General features: G+C 36.8%; 1 protein-coding gene across 1 annotated transcript in view; it reads left to right on the forward strand.

Annotated features, from left to right (window-relative positions):
• The first annotated feature begins 1,136 nt into the window (after positions 1-1,136).
• The window catches only part of PRKD1 (protein kinase D1), a 108,369-nt gene continuing 97,465 nt past the window's right edge, over positions 1,137-12,040 (forward strand). Inside the window, exons 1-2 of the mRNA XM_031065681.1 lie at positions 1,137-1,155; positions 2,057-2,129. The gene's annotated coding sequence lies outside the window, so the exon portion shown is untranslated. The remainder of the gene's footprint in view (positions 1,156-2,056; positions 2,130-12,040) is intronic.

A 12,040-nucleotide genomic window follows, 5' to 3' on the forward strand; every position in this document is an offset into this window, starting at 1 on the left:
CAATTATTTTTAAGATACAAAAATGTAAAATTAAAAATTAGAGTAGAGACAATTGTCGATCTCAATGTACTCAGTGTATATCTCAAGCAACCTGTGATAAGCACATGCATTGTTTGTGGATTTTTTTAAATTACAGTTGTGTAGGTCATCTCTGGCTTCTTGACTGGTTGACATCAGACATGTTTATGTTGATGTTGTGTAATATGGTTGCAGTTACATAGTTGCAATCAAGTGTATAATTAAAATGTCTCTTTCAAGTGTTTATCTGAAGTGAGGGTGAACTGTTCTCTAAAATAGTTGATTAATCTTCCCTGTAGATATACGCTGTATATAAGGTATATCTTTATGTATCTCTTTAGTCAGTGCTAGCAGTTGACTTGTATATGTTTCTTGCTGCTTGGAGGAAGACTTCCCTTTCTTCTGGAGCTATTACATACCGTTTGCATGCTGTCAAATTGTCATTTGTAAAGTCTTCCTTATGGTGTGTTCTGCTAAAATCATAGAATGGTTAGTGATTGGAAGGCACCTTAATGATCACACAATCACAGAATGGGTAAGGTTGCTCAGAGCTGGCCTCTGGGCTGCAAGTGTACATTGACAGCTCATGTTGAGTTTTTTGATCCACAAACATCCTGAAGTCTCTCCCCAGGGCTAGTCTTGATCCCTTCTGTACCCAGGCTGTATTTATGCAGGGATTGCCTCGATCCAGGTGCAGGACCTTGCACTTGGCCTCTTTGAACTTCCTGAGGTTTGCACAAGCCCCCATTTAAAGCCTGTCAGGGACCCTCTGGATGGCTTCCCTTCCCTCCAGCTCATCAGCTGCGCCACACGGCTTGGTGTCAGCAGCAAACTTGCTGGGGTGCTCTCAGTCCTACCCCCAGTAAAGATGTTAAAAATTTCCATTTCAGTGCCGCTGCCTGAGGAGAATCCACTCCTCACTGCTTTCTGTTGGATATTGAGCTGGTCACCACAACTCTGAGTCTTACCATCCAGCCAAATTTTATCTACTGAAAGGTCCATCCATTAAATCCACATCTCTCTACCTTACAGGACAGTGTCAACTGCTTTGCACAAGTCCGTGTATATAACGTCCTGTGCTCTTCCCTCATACACTGCTGCTGTAACCCCATTGTAGAAGGCCACCAAATTTCTCAGGTATGATTTGCCTTTAGTGAAGCCATGGTATCTGTCACCAGTCACCTTATTATTTTCCATGTGCTTTAGCATAGTGTCCAAGAGGAGCTGCTCCATGATTTTGCCAGGTACTGAGGTGAGAAAATAGTTGTTTCATTTTTCCATATCAGACTTGAGTGTCACTTTTGCAGGGTTGATGGTAGAGGTTCTGCTAGAAAGGCTGCCTCAATTCTGTAATCCTGTCTCACTTGCTACAAAATAACCTGCTCTGCTGTGGCATCCCTTTTGTTTACATTTTCCTTGCTTGTGGTTTTGGCATGAACATTCAGGATTTTGCAGACCAAAACAGATTTCTTTCACAGGCTTTCAACTTTTTCCTTCTTCATACACTTTTAGTACTGCTAAATGAGCTCTTCCTTTTTAAGACTTTTTTCTTTTTAAATATTTCTATCCAGGAAACGGTCTAAAATGATGGCAGACTTGTTGTCACTCAAAAACTATGTTTATGATTAAAATGAATTGTGCATATCAGCTTTTAGTCGTTGAAAGTATAGAATATTGAGGTATGCACTTCATGAAAGTCAGCTACTTCATGAAGCAGATTTTTGCTTTCTAAATGCTCTTCTAGTTTTATCTGCTGAAACCCCGTGTAAGGTTGGCAGGGTAGTGTAGTGCATCACACTATGTTGAGATAGTACTGTGGATATATTGCAGTGATTTATGCATAGACATAAAATTAGGCATAAATTACAGTGTATATCTCTGTCGTCTGCTTTCTCTTCCTCCACCTATTTGTGGCTTCCTTTTTCTTGTTCCTTGTATGTGTTTTCTTCAGCTGAGGAAAATTTTGTCAAGAGGTAAGCTTTCACTTCTGCAACTATACAATGTTTATATTCGTGTTGTGACTGTATCTCTTATGCAGTCTGTTGTGTGTGCCTCTTCTGGAGACAGAACTGCATCAGGAACCGTATTATGACATTCAAGATAAAGCATAGGTAATTATTTTGATAAAAAATTATCAATTTTTTTTTTAATTAAGAAGCATGAATGTACATCTGGTTCTTGGCTGTTTTCTAAGAGAGGAAAATAGGCATTTAGAGACTTTCATTACTGATTGGCATAAAAAGGTCTTCCCAATGTGACTTTAGGCCCAAGGTGTATACTAAGATTTAAATAAAGATCTATTCTAAAGATCTACTAAGAGAAGCTGCAAACTATGACCATGGTTGCCAGCTCTAAGCCTCTACCTTGTACATTTTAAAAGAGCTGTGTCTGAACATGTCGTGTGTAGTCGGAAAGAATCTTCTATTTCTTCTTTCTTCAAATTATTTTTTAAAAAGTCAACATTGAGACATAATTTTTTCCCAAGTGTTAGGAGGAGTTTTTATTGACAGCTTGTCAGACACAAAAGCACAGGCAAGACACAGCTGTGTCTGGGAGAAACATTCTGGCTATGAGGCCATTTGCCTGAAAGATGCTTGTGCTTAAAAACATCAAATTACCTATTGTCTGATCTTTCCCTCTGAGACCTCCCTTTTCATAACAATAGAAATACAAATGTATGTGGGCCATAGTGATCAAGCATACCCTGCTCTCCCTGTCAGCAGTGCTGTATATCCTTATGTAATTTATGGGTCCTAGCCTAGGGTCTGATTCAGGATGAAACATTTCTTAAAGCCCCTTAGAACCCTGGACCACAAAGGGTTAAACTTCTTAAATTGTGTTATTAATCCATGGAGTGGGGGTCTGTGACATGAAGGAAACCTCACTTATAAGGAGATGACAGTATGAGCTGATGTTTTCTGTTAAGCTGTAATAATTTTCCCATTTTGCTCTGAGGTTCAGCCCCCTTTTGGATCAGCTTTTGAGGGCTGGATTACAGGTTTGCTGTCTATGTGACAGGACTCCAGGTGTGCTGATCATGCTGTCTAATGTTGTAAGTGCTGTTCTTACCTCTCTGAGGATTGTGTTGCCACCCAAAATCAAGTCTAGGAAAATGTGAAAATACCAGAATAATAAAAACACACATACTGTAGATAGCTGAAAGGTTGAACTCATGCCTTTGTTCTGTTATATTTATTGTACTTACCTCTAAATAGAAGGAATGCAGCAAAATATGTAGAATATGAGTAGGAGTCTGTTCAATTCCAAACCCACATGGTTTTCACTGCATTTTTTCCTAAAGAGTTGGCTGTCCTACACTTAAAAAAAAAGTTGAGTGAAAATTGAAATAATCTGGTCATAGTCTGTGTGCACTTATATGGATGGAGGGAATTAAGTTAGGGAAAAAGATCTCTTGGTTTTAGACTATGTGATTTCCTGATTTCTGGAGGAAAATTAAACATTGCTGTCTGTATGCTATCTTTCTCATGTAACAGTATACCTACAGGCCATTTTGTCACAAGGCAAATCATCACAGCAGCAAGAGTTCAGGTAACTGTAACAGATTGTCTGGCAGAAAATATAGTCAAATAGTTCAGAAAATAAAAATACTTGTCCTCTACATCTAGAAATACCTCTCTGGTATATCTTTACTCTGTGTTTATGATTATGTATCATGCCATGTGGACTTGACCCAGGGATTGACATGTTTTTCAAACCTTACAAAGAAATGCCAGTGTCCTGACTTTCAGTTCTTAAACTAGTGTAAATGAACATCTAATGTAAACCTCCTCTTTCTTTCTTTCATTTGATTACTTTTATTTAGCAACTCCCACAAAAGTGGGGAGGTTCTGAGCTGTATTCTGGTGCTAAATTGGCTCTTGATGTGAACTCTTAAGAGGAGTTTACAAAGCTGATAGAGCTAAACTCTTCCAGCTGGTGACAGAGGTTGAAACCAAGAACTGAGAGTTATGGTTTGAAAGAGATTCAGATTGGACACTAGGTTAAAATTTCTTTGATAGGTGAGCAGTGCAATATTGCAACAGGTACCCAGAGATGGTGGAGATTTCATCCTTCGTTTTTGCACTTGGGTAAACAAAACCTTGTGTCGATGATAGTTCAGCTATAAGAGAGAAGTCAGACTAGATAACTTTCAGAGGTTCTGATGTTTCTGTGATTCTCAGAGTATGCAGTGAATCTTTGTTTATATTTGTCCATTTGTTACATTAATGCCTAGTAGATATTAGGTGGCCTGTAGTATAACAGAATTTTATTATATATTGCTATATTTTTGTGTACAGAGAGTAAGTCCCTTCCTCCCTTCAGTACTTTGCTTCAAGGTGTAGTGGACTGGTGGTGATTACACCACATCTTAAACTGCATTGAACGATATCTCAGCATACAAAGCCAGCAGTTTATTGGCAGTATCTTTGAAAAAAACTTCTATGAGAAATCCATCTTAGGTGGTGGGCAAAAGCACAGTAATTCCTTAAGGAAAATTATTGATAAAAACTACACCAATCTTTTCCATATGAAATAAAGACCTCAAATCTTACAGATTAGACATAAAGAATAGTTAGAGGAATGGCCTGCTGAGTTATCTATTGTTATGGAATGGTGGTGGGTTGGTCTGTGCAGAGATGAAAGGAAGGATTGATACAATGAAGTAACACACCCATCTGTTGCAAAATTTGTTTCAAATCGAACAATGTACAACTTTTCAAGGAAGGAAGATGATACAGTGCTTGAGAAGTGAACTGAAGAGTACGTGTTTGATTTATCTGTCTTTGCGAGGAGGACACGTGCATGTTAGAGGTGTTTTGCAGGGCAGAAGATGCAGGGCAGGTTATTTATTAGGGCTTGGTGGGAAGACCAAGGTAACAGCCCAGCTAAAATTGGTGTTTGTTGTATTGCTTCTTGGTCTAACTCTTCTTTCACCTGTGATTGTTTTTCCTGTGCTTCTTAACAGGCTCTTATTGACTGGTGACATTATGTAATCTAGGCATCTAAAATTAATGTCCTGGACTGGTAGACAGTTGAGTAAACTAAGGGCATGCAGTTCAACCTAAAATTTGGCTGCTGATTTTTCAACATATTTTAATGTGCTGTGTATTCCCAATTAGCACATACGTGCAATTGTATGTTTAAACTGAAGAATGTTAACAACACTTGGTAACATTCAGAGCACTGTTTCATACTGCAGTCACATAATTTTGTTAAATACCTTAGTCTACCCAGAAGCAAATAATTTATGTTGTTTAAAAAGGGAAAAATAAATTTGTGTCAGTTTTACTAACAGTTGAGCAAGTCTCATTTTCTTGGGTATAATATAGTGAAGAGAGTATAGTCCTTTTGAAGACTGATATGTGAAACAAGAATTTCTAAACATTTTTTAAAGATACTGAACATCACACCTGTTTGTTCAAAGGTGGCCTAAGAACAAAAAATTTAATCTCTTCAATTTAAAAGGTCAGCAAATATCTGCTTCCTTATTTGAGAGGTAAATAATCCCTATGTAAAAACTTGCCTCAGGAAAAGATCTGAAGGGAAAAATAACTTGTTAGTCTCAGTGATATTCAGAGTGTATCTCCATCAATTGATACAGAGTACATCTCCATCAATTGCTGATGCGTGAAGCTACACTGCTTAATTTAGATAGCAAATTTTTTTCTGTTAACTGAATTTTTGAGTAATAATGTCACTGTTTCCCCCCTCTATGTAGCAGTACAAGAGTTTCTGAAAACACCAAAAAATCGTTACATAACAAGAGGGGCTTTCCGAAGAGCAAGTCAAAGCTTAACTTCCATCTTTTGAATAGGAATGCATAAAAATCTTTCACTAGTATGACTTGATTATCCCCCTCTTTTCCTTATGTGGTTCAAACAAAAAATGAATGTTGAATGTCACTTGCCATGTTGAAAACATGCTTAAATAAGTATGGATAAACTATAGGACAAGAGTTAAAAAAAAAATTGAATCTGCACCTTATGATAACTACATTTCTAAATATTACTATTTCCTTTTAATCCAAGAACTATGCTATTTTTTTATTCCAAAGTTTGCATTCAGATTCTTATAAAATGATAATCAACCAGCTCTGTGACAATTTGAAAATGCATGAAGCTTTAAATTAGAATAATCTGTATTTTTGTTCTTTCTTTGGACATCAGTGGGGGAATGGGAACAAATGACAGGTGAATTGAGTGGACACTGCTGAAAGAACTAAATCTTGTTTTTTATGAGAATTAAGTTGCTTTTTATTCTTTAATCCCTGCCCTCTCATGCCCAGGCTTTTTGGTTTTTTTTGGTTTTTTTTGGGGCGGGGGGGGTGTTCATATTTATCAAGTTCAGTTACATTTGATGAAAAACTAGTAATAGCAAAGAAAACTTAGTTCTGTTTTTTTTCAAAGTGGGTGACATTTGGGTAGAACAAGGGGCCAAGTGATGTTACTGAAGGTGGGCTGCCTTGGACTTCAGGTTTTTAGTTAGGAGGGAATTCATATGGGATTCAAATATTTCAGCAGGCTTAAGCATAGAAAAATTTGTGTCAGGATTCACAAACTATTGTGAGACAAATACTTTGGAAATCAAACTTTATTATTACCAGATTAAATGGATGCAAATCATTGAGCATCCTTGGATTTAGTTTTGCCTTCTAGTTTGCCTCAGCAGATGACACTAAAGAAGCTTGTTACTGGGTTCTCTAGTTATATCTGAATTCTTAAATATTGATAGAATATTAATATGCTTTCCTAAAGTAGTTGTTTATTATAAAGGCTTTTCATCCCTGCACTGCAGGGCGGCTGTGCTGCTGTTGTAGCCAACACTGCATGTTTTCTCAGCTTACAGGATTGGCTCCATGGAGAGCAGACTGATGTGAAGATGAAATTTAACTTCTTGCAGGTTTTGATAGCATTTGAGCTTTCCGGTGGTACCTGCAGTGTTCAAAAGTTTAATTCTGAAATCAATTTGGACCAACTAGAGTAGTCTTTCACGTTAATAAACAATCTAAGAGTTCTAATTAAGATCTAAGTGATCTGTTCTAGGCAGTATTCTGAGTTTTTACTCTCTTACTTTTAGACTTCCCCCTTTCCCTGTCTGGTCCCTAAGAGTGTATTTGGTACCTACACTCTTATGTTTTCAGTTTTGATCACTTGGGTTATGTATGATGTCGAGGATTTCTGAGTAGTGTTGAAGTCATTTACAGGGCTGTCAAGTGCAAATGAGGTCTGGTGCACTCAGCCCAAGAAGGCTCTGGGTAGCAATTGTGTGGAGAAAGGTAGAGAAATGGCCATTGGAGATTTCCCTGGTTAGGTGTTTTACTGTCACTGAGCAGTATATTGGCAACTCTTGTCCCTGATTTTAGGTAATGATCAACTTATAGTGTTTGTTAATTATAAAGTAGAAACCAAAAAGCCTTTACACTGAAGTAAATTGTTGTGAGGGGAGGAAGTTTTTAAATTTTTTTGGTTGAATTTTTATTCAGGAAAAAAAGTGAAGCACACTTGTTCTTTGTGTAATATGTATTCTATCTGTTCTGTCTTCAGTTGTGTGCCAGTTTGTAGTACAGCCAGGTAAGCAAGCTGCTATTGCTACAAAGAAAAATTTCAGCTAGCAGCTCTAGAAACAGAGGCATGATTTGAAAGTGATTGTTTGTCTTAGTAGGTATTTGTTTTCTTCTGACAGGAGGGGGAAAAAAGATCTTTCCACCACTTTATCTGTATTTATTTTCACATTTCTGTTTCCTTGTGTGCAGACTTGCTTATGTCACACAGTTTCAAACACTGTTTATCTTCTACCCTCTGCTTTCTGAAACTACATTGATGTGTCTCAGCTGTCTTTTCTTCTGCCAAATCCCTAACTAATGACAAAATGGTGTTTAAAAATTAATCAGACCGTTTCTGGGGGAATGAAAGAGTGATCTGCATGTAATCACTTTATCCAAAGAGAAGAAAAATAGTCAAACACATAAATTAATAGTACATAAAAAAGCTTAAGACTTAGAAATGTGTACACTGCTGTATTTTGTTAAAAGTTCCTACAGCTCCTCAATTTCATTTTTCAACCCATTTCTAAAATGTATTACTACAAGTGAATCAAATGTCACTCATAAATCTGAAGGCATATTGGATGTAGTTGTGTTAGAGTACTCAAAAATTTCTTGAAATTCAAATTTTGAATTTTGAAGTGTTTATAAAGCTGTGTAGCATCATGGTTTTCAAAGCAAAATGTTCTAATTTTCCACTTTTTTTGTTCCTACTTAACGATTTGTAAATTAATTATGTATTGTCATCTCTTACCAGCTTGCTGCAGGTAGGAAATAAATGACTAGTTTATCTTGTGTTATTTTTCCTACTGAAATATATGTTGCAATTTTTTCAAGTGTCATTATGACTATGCTGACCCCTTTTCTTGATAAAAAATAATAATCAAGAAAGTCTCAATTTCACTGTAACTGACCAAGAAAAGATCCTGAGAGAGTTAAGAAAAGATGATGAATTCTGTATTTTTCCTCATGTGTTTCCACTACTTGGTTTTATATATGGTTTTGAATGAAGTTATGGATCATCTGAGACAGTAGTTTATCTTGTCCGGGTTATGTGGAAATCAGTTGTATTTTCCCTGAAGAATGCCTCAACCTTACAGTTTTTTCGGCAAAATCTGGCCGAACTTTTTGCTGATGAAATGTGAAAATGTGCTAATTTTGCATGCTTTCTCAATTGATATTTTGTACAATCTCTCTAGAGGCCTTTTAAAAATACATGTAGTATAATTAGGATTTATCAACAGAAATCCATCCGTACATATGAAAATTATAATGTGATCTCTTTTTGCCAAAATCAAGAAAGTGAAAATCAGTTTAATGAACCCAAGGGCTACATGAAGACATTTCAGTGACTTCTTATCCATCAGTTATATTCTCTGTAGGACTTAAGTAAGTGGCATGGTTGTTGAACAATGCCTATTCAGTCTGCTTGCCATCTATGGCCTAAAACAATCAAATCTGTCTCTCAATATCTTAAGTGGTCTCCTTTTTCCTATTGGAGAAGATTCAGAAAAGTGCAGCCTTGACTTTTGCTAAAATATTTAGGATGTCTCCAAGATCAGTTAGACTTTGCAAATGGTAGCAGGTGCAGATATGTTGCATATGGTAAGGTATACTCTATTTCAGTTGTAAACTGATTTAAGTTTTTTGTATTTGTGAGGTTGCTTCTTAAAAGGTTGGGAAATTTTTCTGGTTGAAAGCAGCAAGCTGGAGTGATTTTCCAGAATCTTCTGGTCTAAACTGACCAGCATGTCTAAAAACATGCAGAAAATTGCCATGCTTTAATAGGATAAATTGGTTCATGCTTCACATATGTTGGGCCCTTTGTGATACAGCGGTAAAATGTATATTTAAAACCTTTGGTCATATTATTTCTGCTTGTAGCTATATATCTGACAAAAACTAGATCCTCTGAAGTTATCTTCAGTTTGAGCATTTTGTTGTATGATATTAGTATGCATGAATGCTTATGAAAAAGGGTGTGCAGCTGAATGGGTGTACTCTTGCTCATCATATACTAAACCTAATTTGTTTGGTCTTTGTCTCATGAAATGTGGAGGAAATCTGAACTAGAGTTCTAATAATTTCTGATTGCATCCATTGTTTTCCTCTCTCTCCAATAAAAAATGGAATTACATTTTGTGTGACCTGCTTGGGATAATCGTGAAACAGATTCACGATTGAATCCGCTGTGTTGTCATGACATAAGAAACCAGTTGAGTAAGCATTGACCAATGCAATTAGAATAGGTAACTCAATTTGCAAAGTAGGGGGCAAGGTGAGAAAAAATAGCTGGAAATGTGTTTATGTTTTGGGAATGTTTGAGAGCAAGTACAATTTGTTTTGAACTACAGAAACCACAAAAATACAGGTCTAGGTTAGATATGTAGCATTTTGGAGGATTTTGGTTTGTCCTTATGGAGAGGGGATTGTAGAGGAAGAATCCTGCAACAAAATTAAAGATTTGGCTTACCAAATTAATTTAGTTCAAAAAGCCTTTACAACTCAGTCTGAGGAGCATAACTGAAGAGTATCAGTAACATTTTTATTTCCAGCTTTTTGTTAAGACAATGTAATTTATTCCTACAGACAAGCATAAATATTACATTTCATGCAATGGACAATGTATAATTAAACTCAGAGATAGTATGCTAAAAAACATACAAGGAAATGCTGTGCACAGTTTTAGCCCAGAATGAATCTTGTGTTTTAATCTTGACTGTGTTCTTCCAAGGAGAACAAATTTGATTTAAACTGACTTGGAAAAACACTGCAGTTTTACTTTGGTTAGAGTTTGAAGCTGTAAAACTTTATTGTGATTTGACTTTACATCTTAAGAATATAATTATATTAAAAGCAAGACTTTTACTGAATATAAAGGTAGTAATGTCCTTAATGCTCTCTGTAGCTGCCACAGATTTTCTCTTTCTGTCAAGATGAGGATAGTCACCTGCATTCCTTAAAGTAAGTTAAGCAACAGTAAAATAAATACTTGAGCCTGGATGGAAGTGGTCATTTAGATCTGATCTCAAAGCCTTGAGAAATAGTTGCCCGTGAACTTTTTAATTTCCATACACTTCCAGTGTTAGGTTGTTTTGTGTTTGTTTTTCCATCAACTGTTTCCACATGCATGCTTCTTGCATAGCTCCCTGAATGTCAGCCAGCACTTGAGGGCACTTGAGATTGTGTATCTACAAAAGGAATCTGTTTCCTGGGGAGCCTGAAGTTTTTTTTCTTTTAGGTTTAGAATTCTTTTTGTGCAAGCCCAACAATTCTTTCAGAGCTGTAGAAATACTTAGATACCAGTTTTAGGAGACACAAGTAATATGTGAGTGAGTTCTTACTAGTCAGTGCATGTGCTACTGTAGCTGCAAGAAATAGCCCTTGGAAGAAACACATTTTCAGAGCCTCTCCCCAACATTACATGAGTGAATAGGATTTTTGGAATGAAAACTAGGGAACAAAAACATAGTGGAATTTACTGACTGAAATAATGCATGAAGAAGTGTACCCATTTACAAAAAAATTAATAATATCTATTAATTTTTTTTTAACCTGAGAATAAGATGCTCTTTAAAATGTGCAAACTGAGGTTGACCTTTGAAAAAGTAGAAGACAATTAGGGCAGAGCTGTAAAACTGTTGACATCTGGTTCTTTATGCAACATCTGTATCTGGAACCACTTACATGCTATGTTCTAATTTATTTGCAATAGTAGAGCAGGAAATCATGTTTGTACAGCTCACTGCACAAATACATTGAAGCAGTGAATATCTGGTAGATTTAAAGTGATAGGTCCATGTAACAGAAGGCCAACATGAAAGCATAGAATCACAGAATGTTAAGGGGTTAGAAGGGAACTTAAAGATCATCTAGTCCCACCCTGCTGCCATGGGCAGGGACATCTCCCACTAGACCAAGCCTTGTCCACTCTGGCCTTGAACACTGCCAGGGCTGGGGCACCCACAGCCTCCCTGGGTAACCTGTGGGTTGTCTAACCACCCTCACAGTGAAAAAAGTCTTTCTAATATCACACTCAAGTTTCCCCTCTTTCAATGTGTACCCATTGCTCCTTGTCCTATCAGTAGGGTTCCTTAGGGAGTCCCTCTCCAGCTTTCCTGTAGGTGCCCTTGAGATACTGAAAGGTTGCTGTGAGCTCTCCATGCAACCATCTCTTTTTCAGTCTGATTTGTTGCAGATTTTGAAGTGTATCTGGTGAATAAGGCAGGGAGAAAACTGGTAAGAGAGAAGAGATAATGGCATAGTTTATTAAGTTGATTGCGATTTTTTGTGTTTGTATTTCTCCCCATACCTGCTGCCAAATTGCTTTGTGGAGCAAGTCAAGTAATTAATAACAGCACTTTTGCTTTCTCTCTGCTCAATCCATGAGACCTGACTTGCTAAAGCATCAGAGCCTGCAACTGCTACTTCAAGAAGTGCTTCATTTTGAATGAATTAAACATGATATAAAAAATACAG

This window comes from Geospiza fortis, unplaced genomic scaffold (assembly GCF_000277835.1).
Source record: "Geospiza fortis unplaced genomic scaffold, GeoFor_1.0 scaffold54, whole genome shotgun sequence".
Taxonomy (NCBI): Eukaryota; Metazoa; Chordata; class Aves; order Passeriformes; family Thraupidae; genus Geospiza; species Geospiza fortis.